Source organism: Triticum aestivum, chromosome 7D, assembly GCF_018294505.1.
Source record: "Triticum aestivum cultivar Chinese Spring chromosome 7D, IWGSC CS RefSeq v2.1, whole genome shotgun sequence".
In the NCBI taxonomy this organism is placed as follows: Eukaryota; Viridiplantae; Streptophyta; class Magnoliopsida; order Poales; family Poaceae; genus Triticum; species Triticum aestivum.
The window spans coordinates 336,278,574-336,295,527 of record NC_057814.1 but is presented as its reverse complement, the minus strand read 5'-3'; positions in this window follow the sequence as shown (position 1 = coordinate 336,295,527).

Here is a 16,954-nt window from a genome sequence, read left to right as displayed (position 1 = left end):
AGTTCGATCCGAGGTCGGATCTTTCCCAAGGGAGGGGAGATGATGCGGAGCATCCTATGGTCATCCCCATGGACCTATCACCGTCTCACCAAGTGCCAAGAGGACCTATGACACGAGCACGAGCTAGAGCTCTCGAGACCGAGATGACTTCTTTCCTTAGTGATATCACATATGATCCACTTGAGACATGGCAACTACCTAAGTCCGGAATGTTGTGCATGATTAGGTACCAAGAGGACCCTCCCGAAGATGCACATGAAGACGGACAAGTCCCCAAGTTCACGGATGAAGAGAATCAACGGAAGGAGTCAAGAAAAGCTCCCAGGACTCGGACATCCGGCCATGACCCCGAACATCCGGCCCCTAGAGCATCCCCCACATCAGCCGCCAAGCACCTACAGGCCCCGAACATCCGGCTCAGCCCGGAAATCCGGCCGGAAGCCCGGAAATCCGGCGCCCCCTATCTAGAGAGCACCAAGGCCGACCTCGCCAGCCCGGACATCCGCCCCCCAGCCCGGACATCCCGCCCCTCGGGAAAGCCCGGACATCCGGCCCGATGCCTGGTTATCCGGCCCCACCTGTCTGCGCACAGTAAAAGGCCGAGGCCCATGTACCCCTTCGCCCACCTAGACTATATATACTCCTCCTCCTCCCTCTTTCTAGGGTTAGCAAAGTAGTAGCTCATTGAGAAGCTTTGCTCTCCACTTGATCCCCTTCTCCTTAGGACTTCACAGCCTCTACGGAGATGATACCCCAAGTCGATTCAAGACCCTCAACGGCAAGACCTTCAAGACCTCCTCACGGAGAAGAACTTACTACTTGTATCGTCCCTTGTTGATCGTGGATCTTGTATCTCTTTTGTGTTTCGAGGATCTAGCATATGTGTGCCCGAATCTTGTAGGTTTGAGTGATTCTCTCATGTTTTCCCCTCGTGTTCTTGGTGTTCATCACGGGATCCGCTCCTTTCATGAAAGATCGGGCGTCTAGGGTTCAACCTACATCACAATCTGTTGTGTGTTGCCAGAAGACTTGATCTCTGGGCTGGCAATGCAAGGCAAACCGGTCATTCTGAGCCGGGGTGCCACAACGGTTGGCATCAGAGCCGCGCTGACTGTAGGACACGCTAGACAGCTAACGCGTTAGTTCAACGGTAGATAGTAACTCTGAGTGCCGGTAGTGCTTGTGTGCTTTTGGTTGATGCATTGCATGCATATAGTTTATTTTATTACTAACCGACTAATGGTTGTGAGTGTAGATGGCTCCCGTGCCATATGCGTGTCAGTTGGAGCTGGCACCGTACACTTCGTCGCACCTTCTTCGAAGCGTATGGCATCGACTCTACCCTCACAGTGACGACCCAGTGTATCGGGTCTACCAGGAGCGCCTGGCAGCCTCAGTATTCGAGTATCATGTGGTGGTTACCATGCGTTGCAGTTTGACATCTGGCACTTACACCCGTTCTTCTAGGAGTGGTTTCGCTTCTACACCCACTCAGGTTGTTCAGTTTGCTGCGTTTGATATTCTCGTTCAGTTACGCTATAACGAGATCCAAATGCAGACTCACCCAGGCTTCTACTACTACTCATCCCTGCACGATGATGGGCGTGTCCATTTTCCTATTATTGATCCAGTGGCCGATAGCCCTTCTGGCCACCTTTCCCGCTATATCACTGCTAACTATCTTCTGATTCACGAGCTAGCCCGAGATCTAACTCATGCTCGTACTGCTTTGGTTGCCGCTAGGTCCAGTTTCGTTCCACCTTCCATAGGGTTTACCCCCGTTATTCCCCCAGCTTCTAGCTCGCCAGCTACCGCGGTTACTCCTTCGAGTAGCTCGGGCACCTCAACCGTGACTCCCCACAGTGCCCCTGCCGAGTGGGCTTCACTTCTCGCTACTCCCGCGGCCCCTATGCTCCAGACTCATCCAGCACCCACCCCTGAGGGACAACCCTCGAGGCAGTATCATCGTGTTACCTTTATCCCGAAGGTTTCTATTACGTCATCAGTTCAGGATCCGAGTCCGGGTCAGGAGAGGACCCAGTAGGACCAGCAGAGCACTAGATCGCCAGAGTATCCGAGGTTGTCATGATGCTTGGATGTATGGATGTAGTCGTACCTGTCATGATGTTTCCTTTCATGTATGAGTCTATGTATAATTATGTTGGAACATTTCTCCATGATTATTCGCCTTGGTTTCTTGTTGCTTTCTTTACGGGCTTTGTCGCTTGCTTTTCTTCCCCATTTATGGATGTTGCTCATCTCGATGCCTTGTATTGGGAAACAAAAATAGGATGACAAGAGGAGGTAGAAGCAGTCAGGCAGGTGACGATACTATTGTTCGTCGCTCCGCCCGACAAGCAGGGCATTCCCCTGAACCATATCAGCCACCATCACCTCCTCCACTGCAACCACCTACCACAGAACAGATTATGATAATGTTCGAAGAAAGAAGAAACCAAGATTTAATTGGATTACTGAGAAGTGTGCAGGCTATGGTTGGGCAGAATGGAAATCAGTATGGCAATCACTCCAAACTATCAGACATTTAGAGGACTAAGCCTCCCAGGTTCAGTCAAGTTGTCGATCCTTTGGATGCCGATGATTGGTTGCGGACTATTGAGAAGAAGCTTGAAATTGCTCGCACCAAAGAAGCCGACAAGGTTCTATTTGCTACACATATCTTGAAGGAGTTGCCGCTATATGGTGGGATAATGCTAAAGCTATGTGGACTGCGGACGATGAGATCACTTGGGATAAATTCAAGGACAATTTCCGCAAGTACCACATTTCCGCCGGTATCATGAAAGTCAAGCAGGATGAGTTCCTCGCTCTCACTCAAGGAAACATGTCAGTAAGTGAGTATATGCATAAATTTAATCACTTGGCCCGTTATTCCCTCTATGATGTGGCCACTGAAGAAAGGAAGATTGATCGATTCCTTGGAGGACTCAATCAGCACCTCCGATGCACACTCAGCATGTTCGACTTCCCTACTTTCAAACTTTGGTTCAAGACCCTTATAGCAGAAAGGGAACACAAGTTGGTTCACAATAGTAAGCCAGTGTATAATGATCATAAACACAAGTTTGAGCCCAAGAAGGATGGACAGCCAATTCAGAAGGCTCGTACCTGGCAGCAGCCTCAGTTTGAGTTTAAACCAACCTGGCAGCAGAATACCAACAAGACCAACAATCAAGTCAAGAACATCGTGACCAATCCTGTCCGGAAAGACTATCAGTGCAGCAACGACACTATGCAAAACAGTGTCCAAAAAACAACAAGCCGAATGCACCCCTCAAGTCTCAAGTCAACCACGTGGAATCCTACACCGAGGAGGAGTTCATCCAAGGCCAGGTGCATCATCTCTCCGCCGAAGAAGCCCAAGAAAACCCCGAAGTGGTCATCGGTATGTTTCGTGTTAATAACATACCCGCAATAATTTTATTCAACTCAGGGGCTTCCCATTCCTTTATTTCGTGGAGTTTTGTTGCCCAAAACAAGTTTTCTTGCTCTATTCTTGAGAAAACAATGATGGTGCAATCCCTGGGATCCATGCTCAAAACAAATTTGGTATGCCGTGACTTGGAAATACGGATTCTTGGAGTCATGTTCCCTGCCACACTGGTAGTCACTAAATCCAAAAAGTTGGATGTAATTTTGGGAATGGATTGGTTGACAAAGCATCAGGTCTGCATAAATTGTGCAACAAGGGAAATTACATTAACAAATCCGGCAGGACAGATAGCGAGGTTTGTGGCTTGTAGAACCATGCCTAAGAAGGAATTGGTTTTTGCAGCAATATCCTCAGATGTGGAATTAGTACCAGTGGTCAGTGAGTTTCCAGATGTATTCCCTGAAGAATTACTAGGAATGCCACCAGACCGGGAACTCGAGTTTTCCATTCATCTCGTGCCAGGAAGGACACCCATATACAAGAAATATTAACAGATGCCTTTGTCAGATTTCGGGTTCCGGCAAAACCATTGAGGTTCGAAAACTGGGGTGCGCACGAAGATCTCTCCTCGCCCTAGCTCACGCCCTCACCGCGATCTCAAAGACTAGCTCGACGAACCCAAAGAACAAAGGGACACAAGATTTATACTGGTTCGGGCCACCGTTGCGGTGTAATACCCTACTCCAGTGTGGTGTGGTGGATTGCCTCTTGGGCTGAGGATGAACAATTACAAGGGAAGAACAGCCTCCTGAGGAGAGGTGTTCTTGTGCTTGGTAAGCTGGTGTGGAGGCTTTGGATGGATTGGCCCTGATCCAAGATGAGTTGTTTGCTACGGTGGTGGCTAGTCCTATTTATAGAGGCCTTGGTCCTCTTCCCAAATATTGAGCGGGAAGGGATGCCACAATGGCCAAGTTTGAAGGGGGACAGCTAGTACAAGTTATCTAACAAAAGTAGTCTTCGCCTGCCAAAGGCTCTGGTGGTGACGCCGTCTTGGGCTCCACGGTGACCTCCGTCTTGCCGTCCTGCTGGTCTTGGTCTTGTTGCACCGAAATGGAAACCTTTGCCTGATGCCTCGGGACTCCTCGCCTGGCCTTGTTCTCTTTAGCACCAAAGAGGAAATGAGGGCACTGCGCGCTGGGGCCCGCCTGATCATGGTCGTCATGGCTTGCGTCATGGGAACCTCGCGAGGTGCCCCTTGCCTTGATCTCTCCGCTCCTCGCGAGCCAGCCTGGTGAGGCCGCCCCCGAGGAGGTCTTGCGTCATCCGCCTCGCGAGGCTCTTGAGTGTTTGCTGGTGAAGATGGGCCGTACGGGGCCGCTGGTGGAGCCACGCCGTGGGCCGCAGGCAAGCAAGTCTGGGGAACCCCGTTCCCAGACCGCCGATAGTAGCCCCGGGCCCAAGGCGCGCTCGGACTTGGCTTTGAGGTGCAGCCAAAGGGCAAGTGCGGAGCGCCGCGGGCCCCAACAGCCTGCGGCCCCGCTTGACGCGTGGCGATTGATTGGACGTGGGTGTCTCCGCTAACCCACACTGCCTCGACAACTACCCGTCTGACAAAAGATGGGCGCGGGCAACGCTTGCCTTCATTGCTTTCCTTCGTCTTGCTCCAGATCCCCTTTCTCGCTCCTTGCTTCCAAAATCTCCAGATCTGCTTCAATCCCCTTCCGAACCGGCGACCAATGGCGCCCCGAAAGGTCAAAGCCGCTTCGCCGCCCGCCTGGTACGAGCCGGCTCGGGACGCGCCCAATATCTAAGAGAAGAACCTCACAGCCACGCGTCTGCTGACCGCGGGGGAGAACAAGGAGAGGGGGAAGACCGAGCTCCGGGCTGGCCCCGCCGAGCCGGAGGCTTTGGGAAGCACCTTCTACCCCTTCCTCATGAGCAGCGTCATTGCGGGGCTGGTTCCCCCTTTCTCCGACTTCTTCTACGCCGTCCTCAGCCATTACAGGCTGCAGGCCCTTCATCTCCATCCCAACTCCGTCCTTCTCCTGTCAATCTTCGCCTTCTACTATGAGGCATACGTCGGGGTGATGCCGGAGCCGCCCAGGACCGCTGCCGGTCGCTGGAGGCCGAGCTGGAGACCTGTGGAGGGAGCGTGCGAAAGAAGCCCGAGGCCGCAAGGCGGAGGAGGAGAAGATGAAGGCCCGAGAGGATGCCGTCAGGGATCGCGACGCCGAGCTAGAGCAGTTGGCGTAGGCGCAGGCCACAGAGCGCAGCCGACTGGAGGAGCTAGAGCAGAAGCTGAAGGCGGAAAAGGCCGAGCTTGAAGCCAAGGCGAAGGTCCTGGCTGAGGACCGCGTGGCCTTCAAGCTCCTCGAGGAGAGGTCTCGCACGGCGCTGCGGTCACTCTACGAGAAGGGCTTGGAGGAGCCGCTGGCCGCCAATGACGAGGGCCCCACCCAGCTGCTTCCCTATCTGGTCGAGGCGCTTGAGGAAGTCGTGAGCGGCATCGGCCCCATGGCAGAGGAAGAAGCCCGCATTCTTTCCTCAGCCACGTTGACGCACGTCTTTAGCCATCTCCATCTTCGTGATCCTGCCGCCAACCTCGACGAGCTGCTGGAGCCTGTGGATGACGAGCGCTGCGCAACTGCTGCCAAAGCCGTGAAGGGCCAAGTGGAGGCCCTGCTGAAGAAGTTCCGCGCCTTCGATCCCGTGCCTTCGACCCGCGGTGCTGCTGATCCTGCAACTCCAGCGGGTGGTGAAGGTGAGGGCGACGCTGCTGTGGAAGAAGCATCCCTTGCGGGCGTCGGCGGCGTCTGGGAGTGACGAGATGACATGCCGGTGGATCCTTTCCTGTTTAGCTTCTGCAATATGCACCATGCCTCGTGGAGGCGTTTAAACTTGCGTTTGGTACTGGGAGAACAATATGTCTTGTATTATTTGTTTGAGATTTTGCGATTTCCTTTCCATTTGCTTTATGTTCTAGGTCGGGAGGGCCCGACCCCATGCATACCTCAGCCGTCGTTGGGTCGTCCGGATCACTAGGACGAGACCAAGGAGTGAGGGGCTACATGGCCAGTTAGGCTCCTGAGTCGCGATGCTCAGGAGTCCCCCTTGACGTGCAAACAGCTTACAGAAAGGAGATGCAGGAATAGGCCTTAGTATTCTATGTCGGCAGGGCCCGACCCCGCGCATACTTCAGCCGCCATTGGGCCGTCCGGATCGCCAGGACGGGACCAAGGAGTGAGGGGCTACATGGCCAGTTAGGCTCCTGACTCGCGATTCTCAGGAGTCCCCCTTGACGTCCAAATGACCTTCATACCTTGGCTCCGCTTGGGAGGGCGCGCGACGACCAGGTCCGAGAGACCTGGTAGGGCGGTGTACGCTTGGGCGTGACCCGAGCGTAGCCCCCGTGCCCAGCCCCCTCGTGCGACTCTCCCGAGGGGAGGTGTTGTGATGAGGCCAAACACTGAGCTCAAGGGCTCCCTGAGGTTGATACGGCCATGGGGCCGCCCTCAGTTGTTTATCACCAGCGTGGAGCATAGCGCTTCCACACTTGCACGGGCATAGCCGCTCCCCGGCAGTGTCGACTGCCAGCGCGGAGCATGGTGCTTCCACTGGCATGTGGGAGGGGACTCCCTACTGCGGAGAGCCCCCGGGGCGTGTACAACCCCGCCCTGACACGTGGCTTGCACGGCAGGGCTAGACGAGGCATGTCTGGGCACCCGTGAGCCAGCGTGGGACTCACGGGGCCCTACCTCAAGGCGAGTTGCGCCTGGTCTTGGTTCTTGATGGCTGTGGTGTTCCTACGAGACGGTTAGGTAACTTGCACCGAACGAATTTCCTGAGGCTATCGCATGAGAAGGCCAAGCAACAACGACCCCAGGAGGTGACGTGAACGGGGCCTGCCCGCCAGACACAGCTCAGCCATTGGATTTATCGACGCTGCAGGGACGGACCTGAGCATAGACGCCGTGCCTAGCCTCCTTATGCGAAGGATCCTGAAGAAAGGCGATCGGCGCGCAGCCCCCATGGTGGGTGATAATCAAGCAGGTGATAACCATAGATAGATTATGCATGGAAAGCGAACTAGCTTAGGTAAATGCAGGAACGATACATGCCACTGGGATGGACCCGAGCTGCCTGGGGATGATGCAGCCCGAGGGGCGCCCCTAGCAGAGTAGGCTAAAGATGCAAAAGGATACGCGCCGCAGGGACAGGCCCACGCGGCCTGGGAATAATGCAACCCGAGGGGTGATCCCAGCTAAATAAACTTGGAAAATGTCACATGGTTCCGTTGTCGAGGAGCTGTTGGGGTAGCTGAAGATGCATGGCGAAGGGGTTGCTCCTCGCGAGCCATCGGGGCCCTGAGCCTCGGGAGGCTCTGGGGGTCCAGGTGGTTCCTCGAGGACCCTCTCCATCTCCGCCAGTACTGCGTGATGCATGGCCTCCTGAGGCACCAGGATGCTCCGCGGGCTATGCTGGTAGGCGGCCGCCATGCTTGGCAGGCCGAATGGCATGCGAACATAGCTATGCGGTGGGCCCTCACAACGTCCCACGCGCGAAGGCCAGAAGAGCTCCTGAGATGCGGCCCTGTTGAGCCATGGGATGTCGATGCAGACGCGCAGCCCGCCATCCTCGCCCAGATGAGGAGCTGTGCTAGGCGGGCGGTGGTCGCCGTGCATGGCTCTTGCTTCTTGAAGCTCTTGGGTAGTCTTGGTGATGAACTCTTGAGCACCAGGCGCTCCTCGCCCAGTGTCCTCCTGAGGGAAACGTGCCACAAAGAACGCCTCCATGTGGTGCCCGAGCACCTCCCTCGTGATGTTGGCAAGGTCTGAGGCCATCCAGAAGATAGCCCCCGAGCCTCGCCCGAGGAGGGCGCCGGGCGCGCCTTCCTATGCGGGGAAGGGAGGCGCCCCATCTGAGGGCACATGTCTTGAGGTGGTGTTGCTGGTGACGCCGCTCTCCTGAGGCCCTGTACAGAGCAGCAGCTTCTTCTTCTTGGGGATGGCCTCAGGAGGGTACAGGATTCCTTCGTTGTCGGGGTCTTCGATTGCTGCGGCCTGGAAGGCACGCTCGAGGGAGCACACCGCATCCTTCTCCTCACATGCGACTGCGATGATACCTCCGGTTCTTGGCATCTTGAGGATGTTGTAGCCGTGGTGGGTCACTGCCATGAACTTGGCCAATGCTGGGTACCCGAGGATGGCGTTGTATGGCATACGAATGTGGGCGACGTCGAAGTCGATGAGCTCGGTGTGGTAGTTGTCGCGCCCACCGAAGGTGACAGGGAGGCGGACCTGCCCGATCAGGGTGGTGGAACCATCGGTCACTCCTGAGAAGGGCTTGGTCGGTTGTAGCTGGTCATAGGATACTTGAAGGCGATCGAACGTATCGACGGACAGGACGTTAAGCCCCGCACCGCCATCGATGAGGGTCTTGGTGACTTGGACGTTCCTGATGACAGGCGAGCAGATCATTGGGAGAGCACCGGCGGTCGCGGCGCACTTGAGCTGGTCCGCTGAGCTGAAAGTGATGGTGTACTTGGACCACCTGAGCGGGCACGTGCCCTCGAACTTGGGAAGGGCCGCGTTCACCTCGCGAGCAAACTGCTTGAAGATACTCTGAGACACTGGGGCTTGAGCTCCGCCCAAGATGTAGGCGATAGCACGCGGTTCCTGGAAGCCCCCAACCCCCTCGTCTTGATGGTGGTCGTCGTTCCTTCTTGGTGGTGGCGGCACTGGAGGAAGGCCAGCGTTGCCCTAAGGGCGGTCCTCGTGAGGCTAATCCCTCCAGGCACGCTCACGAGGCCTATCCTGCCAGTGGTCCTCGCGAGGCCGGTCGCGCCACTCCTGGCAGGGGCTGCGATCGTCCCAGCGTCCTCCGCCGCATCCTCCTCCTCGGTCGTAGCCCCGGTCGTTGCGCTCGGGGCGTCGACTGAAGCGTCCATCTCAAATGTCTCTGAGCTCCTGACAGTCGTTGGTGTTGTGGCTGTGTATGTTGTGGAAGGCGCAGAACGGGCGACTGCTCTTGGACGACTCGGGATGGTCCCGACCATGCTTCGTGTCAGGCTCCGCCGCGAGCACATCCACCCCTTTGCGCTTCACGTCTTTGGCCTTGGCTTTCTTCTCCTTTGGGTTGGTAGGAGGGAGCTCGAGGAGGTAAAGGCGCCCTTCCTCAGCTCTTGCGCACTTGGTCGCCAGGTTGAATAGCTCGAGAGCTGTGCATAGCTCCTCATGGATGGCGAGCTCCTCCTTCATCTTGACGTCGCGGACGCCATCAGAAAACACCGAAATGATGGCCTCGTCCATCACCTTGGGGATCTTGAGATGAACGCTGTTGAAGCGCTGGATGTACTTCTGCAGGGTCTCTCCTGGCTGTTGCTTGATGCGGCGCAGGTCACCCGCGGCCGGAGGGCGGTCGCGAGTACCCTGGAAGTTGGCGACGAAGCGGTCGCGCATCTCATCCCAGGAAGAGATCGAGCCCGGGGGCAGGTTCAGGAGCCAGGAGCGAGCAGCATCCTTGAGAGCCATGGGGAACCAGTTCACCATGACTTTCTCGTCGCCGTTGGCCGCCTCGATGCTCAGCTCATAGAGCTGCAAGAACTCCGCAGGGTCGGGGGTGCCATCGTAGCGAGGGGGTAGATCTAGCTTGAACTTGCCCGGCCAGACGATGCTGCGCAGCTCAGGAGTGAAGGCGCGGCAGCCTGCCGTGGCACCAGGGCTCATCGTGGGAGAGGAGCTTGATCTTGGTGTCGCCGTGCCGCCACGGCAAGTGGCGCATGGCCCTGCCGCGGCAAGCGATCCTGACGTGGCGGTGCTGGGAGCGGTGGAGCGTTTTCTTGCGGTCGGGGAACTTCTTGGCAGCTTCCTTCTTCTCGCGCGGGTGCCCGACGCGGTGGGTCACGCCGGGGGGCCGCACGCCTTGCCGCTAGAGCGGTGTCTTGGTGCGTAGGTGGCGGAGGTGCTCCGTGAGCTACGTCGCCCGCAGCTGGCGGAGGGCAAGGCAGCGAGAGGGACGGTGCAGAAGAGCCCCCTGCAGCGTTGACGAGCTCGGCGATGTGGTCCAACCAGTCCTCGTAGAGGTCGTCGACCGGGCGGTAGCGCAGGAGCTCACGTGCCATGAGCAGAGCGGCCTGCGCATCCGCGGGAGCGCGACGAGTGTGAGACGATGAGCCAGCTGGGGTCAGCGACGGAGTGGCGGTGCGGCCATCCCGCCACACAGAGGGGTGCAGCGAGGACGCTTGCTGCTCGTTTCCCGCCGGACTGGTGGCGGCGTTGGCGGCGGGTGACGGAGAACGACGGGGAGGCCCGCCGACTGGGGCTGTCTGAGCGACACGGGTGGCGAGAGCGGCCCGGTGCTCAGCGCGGGCCCGGCGAGCGTCGACCATGAACTTGGTGGAGTGGCCATGCGCGGATCGACGAGAGGAAAGCTCAGCGCACCCCTACCTGGCGCGCCAAATGTCGGATTTCAGGTTTCGACTAAACCCTTGAGGTTCGAACACTGGGGTGCGCACGAAGATCTCTCCTCCCCCTAGCTCACGCCCTCACCGCAATCTCAAAGACTAGCTCGACGAACCCAAACAACAAAGGGACCCAAGGTTTATACTGGTTCGGGCCATCATTGCGGTGTAATACCCTACTCCAGTGTGGTGTGGCGGATTGCCTCTTGGGATGAGGATGAACAGTTACAAGGGAAAAACAGCCTCCTGAGGAGAGGTGTTCTTGTGCTTGGTAAGCTGGTGTGGAGGCTTTGGATGGATTGACCCTGATCCAAGATGAGTTGTTTGCTACGGTGGTGGCTAGTCCTATTTATAGAGGCCTTGGTCCTCTTCCCAAATATTGCGCGGGAAGGGATGCCACAACGGCCAAGTTTGAAGGGGGACAGCTAGTACAAGTTATCCTGACAAAAGTAGTCTTCGCCTGCCAAAGGCTCTGGTGGTAATGCCGTCTTGGGCTCCATGGTGACTTCCGTCTTGCCGTCCTGCGGGTCTTGGTCTTGTTGCACCGATATGGAAACCTTTGCCTAATGCCTCGGGACTCCTCGCCTGCGCTTGCCTCTTTAGCACCAAAGAGGAAACAAGGACACTGCGCGCGTTGGCGCCCGCCTGGCGCCCGCCTGATCATGGTCGTCATGGCTTGCGTCACGGGAACCTCACGGGGTGCCCCTTGCCTTGATCTCTCCGCTCCTCGCGAGCCAGCCTGGTGAGGCCGCCCCCGAGGAGGTCTTGCGTCGTCCGCCTCGCGAGGCTTGGCCCCTCGCGAGGGTCTTGAGTGTTTGCTGGTGAAGATGGGCCGTACGGGGCCGCTGGTGGAGCCACGCCATGGGTCGCAGGCAGGCAAGTCTAGGGACCCCCGTTCCCAGAACGCTGATAGCCTTCATCCGAACTGGTTGAGCTAAAGAAACAACTCGATGAGATGCTCAAGAAAGGATACATCTGCCCCAGTTCTTCACCCTGGGGGTCACCTGCCATATTCCTGAACAAAAAGGATGGTAGTCTTCGGATGTGCATAGACTATCGTGAGCTCAACGATGTCATTCTCATGAATAAATACCCGCTCCCCAGGATTGATGATTTGTTCGATCAACTGCACGGAGCTCAAATCTTTTCCAAGATTGATTTAAGGACCGGGTATCATCAACTCAAGATCAGGAAAGAAGATATTCCTAAGACCACATTCACCACTCGTTACGGTCTATATGAATACACAGTTATGTCATTCGGGCTGACTAATGCTCCTGCCTTCTTCATGCATATGATGAACAAAGTGTTCATGGAATTCTTGGACAAATTTGTGGTGGTCTTTATCCGCAATATTCTCATATACTCAAAGGGAGAAGAAGAGAATAAACAACATCTCCGAGCAGTATTGCAAAGGCTTCGTGACCACCAGTTATATGCAAAATTCAGTATGTGTGAATTCTGGCTTAAGCAAGTTGGATTTTGGGGGCACATACTCTCAGCTGAAGGAATAGCTGTGGATCCAAGCAAGATTAAGTATGTGCTAAAATGGCCAGCACCCACGTCAGTGGCTGAAATCAGGAGTTTTCTAGGGCTTGCTGGTTATTACCGTCGATTCATTGAAGGCTTCTCCAAGATTGCTAAGCCCATGACAGAACTGCTGAAGAAAGACCAAAAGTTCATATGGTCAGAGGATTGTGAGAAGAGCTTCAACTAATTAAAGACTTGTTTGACCTCAGCACCTGGGTTGACACTCCCAGACATCTATCGAAGCTTTGATGTGTACTGTGATGCATCCCAGACAGCTACGACCACACGAAGGAAATTACCCTACTCATGACTTGGAGCTAGCAGCCGTTGTGCATGCCTTAAAAATTTGGAGGCATTATCTTATTGGCAAGCGGTGTCAAATATTCACCGACCACAAAAGTCTCAAGTACATATTTACGCAACCTGATTTAAATCTCCGACAAAGAAGATGGTTGAGTTCGTCAAGGCTTATGACCTCGAGATAAACTATCACCAGGGTAATGCTAACGTGGTCGCAGATGCTCTTAGCCGCAAGCGAGCCACAGTCAATGTATTAATGACATCTTTGCCTCCCGAGCTACAAGAAGAAATGGCCCAACTAAGTTTGATCATTGTAGGGGCTGATTGCACCAATATGATGGTAGGCACTCCCACTCTAGAATAAGAAATTCGAAAAGCTCAATCGGGAGATACATTCTTGCAACACCAAGTCACCCGGGTAAAAGACAGCAAGACTCAAGATTTCCTGATGGATGAGCAGGGTACCCTGCGATTTCGAGGTCGAATATGTGTACCCAAAGAAGAAGAGTTGAGGGAGAAGATATGAAAGGAAGCACACGAATCCTCATACTCGATCCATCCCGGACGTACCAAAATGTAGGAGGACCTTAGGCAAACGTTTTGGTGGGATGGAATGAAGAAGGATATTGCATATTTCGTCGCCTGCTATGATATATGCAATAGGGTTAAGGCGGAACATCAAAAACCCGTCGGGCTACTTCAACCTTTGCACGTTCCACAATGGAAATCGGACGATGTCTGCATGGACTATATCACCAATCTTCCACCCACCCCACGTGGAAACAACTCTATATGGGTCGTGGTGGACATGTTAACCAAGGTGGCCCATTTCATTCCTATCCGGACCACATACCATGCAAATCAACTGGCTCAACTCTATGTGTCCCGAATCGTCAGTTTGCATGGCGTACCTAGAACTATCACCTCAAATTAGGGATCCCTTTTTACCTCGCAATTCTGGTCACGTCTTCACCAAGCCTTGGGGACATCATTGAAATATAGCACAGCTTATCACCCTCGGACAGATAGCCATACGGAGCGAGTAAATCAAATACTCGAGGACATGCTTCTGGCATGTGCTCTCCCTCAAGGACCCAAGTGGGAAGACAACTTACCCTATGTTGAGTTTTCCTACAACAACAACTATCAAGCCAGCCTCAAGATGTCACCATATGAAGCCTGGTATGGACGTAAGTGCCGTACCCCCTTAAACTGGTCCCAGACTGGCGACAGTCATATTTTTGGGACTGACCTGATGATGGAAGCCGAGAAGCAAGTCAGGGAAATCCGAGACAGATTACAACTAGCCAAGTCTCGACATAAGAGCTACTATGATGATAAGCACCGACAGATCAGTTTTGAACCTGGTGAATATGTCTACCTCTGAGTCACACATATGAAAGGAGTCAAGAGATTTCAGACTCGGGGAAAGCTTGCACCAAGGTATATTGGCCCATTTCTAGTTATGTCCAAGGTTGGCACAGTGCCATATCAATTGGAACTTCCCCCGGAACTGTCAGAGATACATAATGTCTTCCACGTATCACACTTGTGAAGGTGTATCTCACCACCTGAGAAACGGACTGATATTGCGGAAATAGAGCTTGCTAAGGATCTAACATATGAAGAGAAACCTTTCCAAATATTGGATGAGATGGAAAGAATATGAAGAGAAACCTTTCCAAATATTGGATGAGATGGAAAGAGTCACCCGTAGAAAGTCGGTTAAGTTTTACAAGGTGTAGTGGGAACACCATACTGAAGGAGAAGCTACGTGGGAAAGAGAAGACTTTTTGAGGACAACATATCCTGAATTGTTTCCTGAGCAACCGAATCTTGAGGACAAGATTCATCCTAAGGGGGGGAGGTTTGTGACACCCTGGTTTTTGCCCTCTTTCTTTTTCTGGATTTTATGCATTTTTTATTTGAATTTGAGTTTTCTATCAACTCATTTGGACTTAATCACTTGGGCATTTCTTTGACTTTCACCCAAGTGACTCATCTCACTCTCAAACTCATCTATTTCTCTCTGATATATCAAAATATGGCCATCGGAATATTTTCTTAAACGAAAAATATTCATTTTCTCTCTGAAACACAACTTCAGTCACTTATGCTCGAAAGCAACCCTCCTTTTTCTTGCCCACAAAAATCTGAGAAAATTCTTGAATATTCTTTAGACCTTGGCACACCTCCCTGTGCAAAAATATTTCATGGTTATTTGGAATATTTTTGCTATAGAAAATCTTTTCTGTTCTGGCCAAAAAATGCATGTTGGGCAGGAAGTGCATTTTTCCTTGATCCAATGGAGCTAAAAATTTTAGGGCTTCATTACCCTCCTAAGTAACCCTTAACCACCAAAACTCAGGTCTTAGAGCTCTCTGGATTCTTCTCTATTAAGCTCCAAAGTTTCTGTCCAGAAACTTGCGAAGAGGATACAGTCTCACCCAGTCGACCTATGCTTAACATAGATGCTTGGATCGACCTAGCCTTGCAAAGACAACACCCCAGACATGAATTTAGTGCTCGGAGCGCCGTGTAGCAAAAGTTCACATGGTCATCGCGTGTGGATACAGTGCCAGGCAGCTGCTCGACGCGCTCTGGGTGCCGCCAACGCCTCTGTTTCGCTCGTGCGCGCGCCCGAGGCCAAACCAGCTCGCCACCAAGCGCCTGCTGCCTTGACTCATCGCCCTTGACCTCTCCCTGCCGCTCGCCGATGCCGGAGCTCGCCGCAGAGATCATGAGCACGTCATGCCCGAGCACACAGTGAGCCCGTGCTCACTACTGTTGTCTCCTCTTGCGCCATGTGCTCGGCTGCGAGCTCCCACAGTGGCCGCGTGATCCCTAGCCACTTTTCCCTCTCTCACGGGCGCCTCTCGTCACCGTGCCCCCTTCCAGAGCCTCCGGCGAGCTCTCGTTCCCCTCCTCGGCCACACCTATAAATAGGACCATCCCGAGCTCGTTTCTCCTCACCACTGCACTCCTCTCTATCCACAACCCCTCCTAGATAGCTACGGCCCGGCAGGGCAGGCCTCTGGCCGCTGTTCCCCTCCCGAGTTCGCCGGTGATCCCTTCCTCCGCCCCTCCCACGCCACTGCCTCTCGAGCTCCACCGACTGCTCAGGCGTGTACCTGGTGGTCCACTAGTCCTACCTGGTGCCTCCGGAGCTACTGGAACGACCTCACGACGCCGACGTCTTCCTCTCCAACGAGCTCCGCCTGCTGCAGCCTCTGGAGACGACCACCTCTCTCCGCATTTCGGGTACGAGCAGGTGCGCCAGGACCTCCTCTCTCGATCCCTCCCTTCCACGACGGCCGTCGTGCCCTCCTCGCCGGAGAGAGCCCTGGCGACGAGCCACCGTCCTTTGTTTCTCTCCCTCTCCCTCAAAACCTGACGGGTGGGGCCCACTGTCAGCCTCACCACTTGCGCCCGAAGCGGTATGACTGGAGGCGTATTCGCTAGAAATACGCCTTCGACGTCACCCCTCACTAATTTTCTGAAAAATCAAATTTAATTCAGAAATTTGACCAAACTTTGACCAGTTATAACTTCTATTTTATAAGTCCAAATGACATGATTCTTTTTGCATTGGTTTTGTGTTGAAATTATCTATCAGCATGCAAAAGATGAGATTTTTGCTTGTTGTGATTATTTTCTGCTGAATTAAACAGTGTTATGTGACATTTTTTTGTTATTTTAATTATTTTCAGAGGAAGGAACTTGCCTTGGAGATCACCAGAGGGAGTGTGACCCTCCTCTACACTAAGGCAAGCCACCACAAATATTTGCAACAATGTCATTTCAATAACTATGGTTTTCACTTGAATATGATCATTTTAAATGCATCTAAAAAATTCATATAAATTATTTGATGCTAGTTGCATGTTCTTGCTGTGATTATTCTGTTATTAATAGCATTTTTATTGGATGGTTAAGTTTATGTAGTAGAGTAATATGACATTATGCTTGATTTAGTTAATATCGAGATTATGTTGAAAGTAATGCATAAATAGTATTGCATTTTCATGGCATACTATGACTCGATAAAATTATTTATAAGTTGAAACCTGATAATAAACCAACTTGAACATGTTGTTGATCGAGTCATGGTGCCACCGAATTGAGCTTCCCAAAGTGCAACCACATTTGCCTTTATGAGGGGGGCCCTTTCTCGATCTGTTGTTATGCCTCTCGCCGGTGCCTCCGACTAGGGAAGGTTATGCGCTGGCGCTACCCTGGACCGGTAGGCAGGTATAACCTTGTGTGCCTGT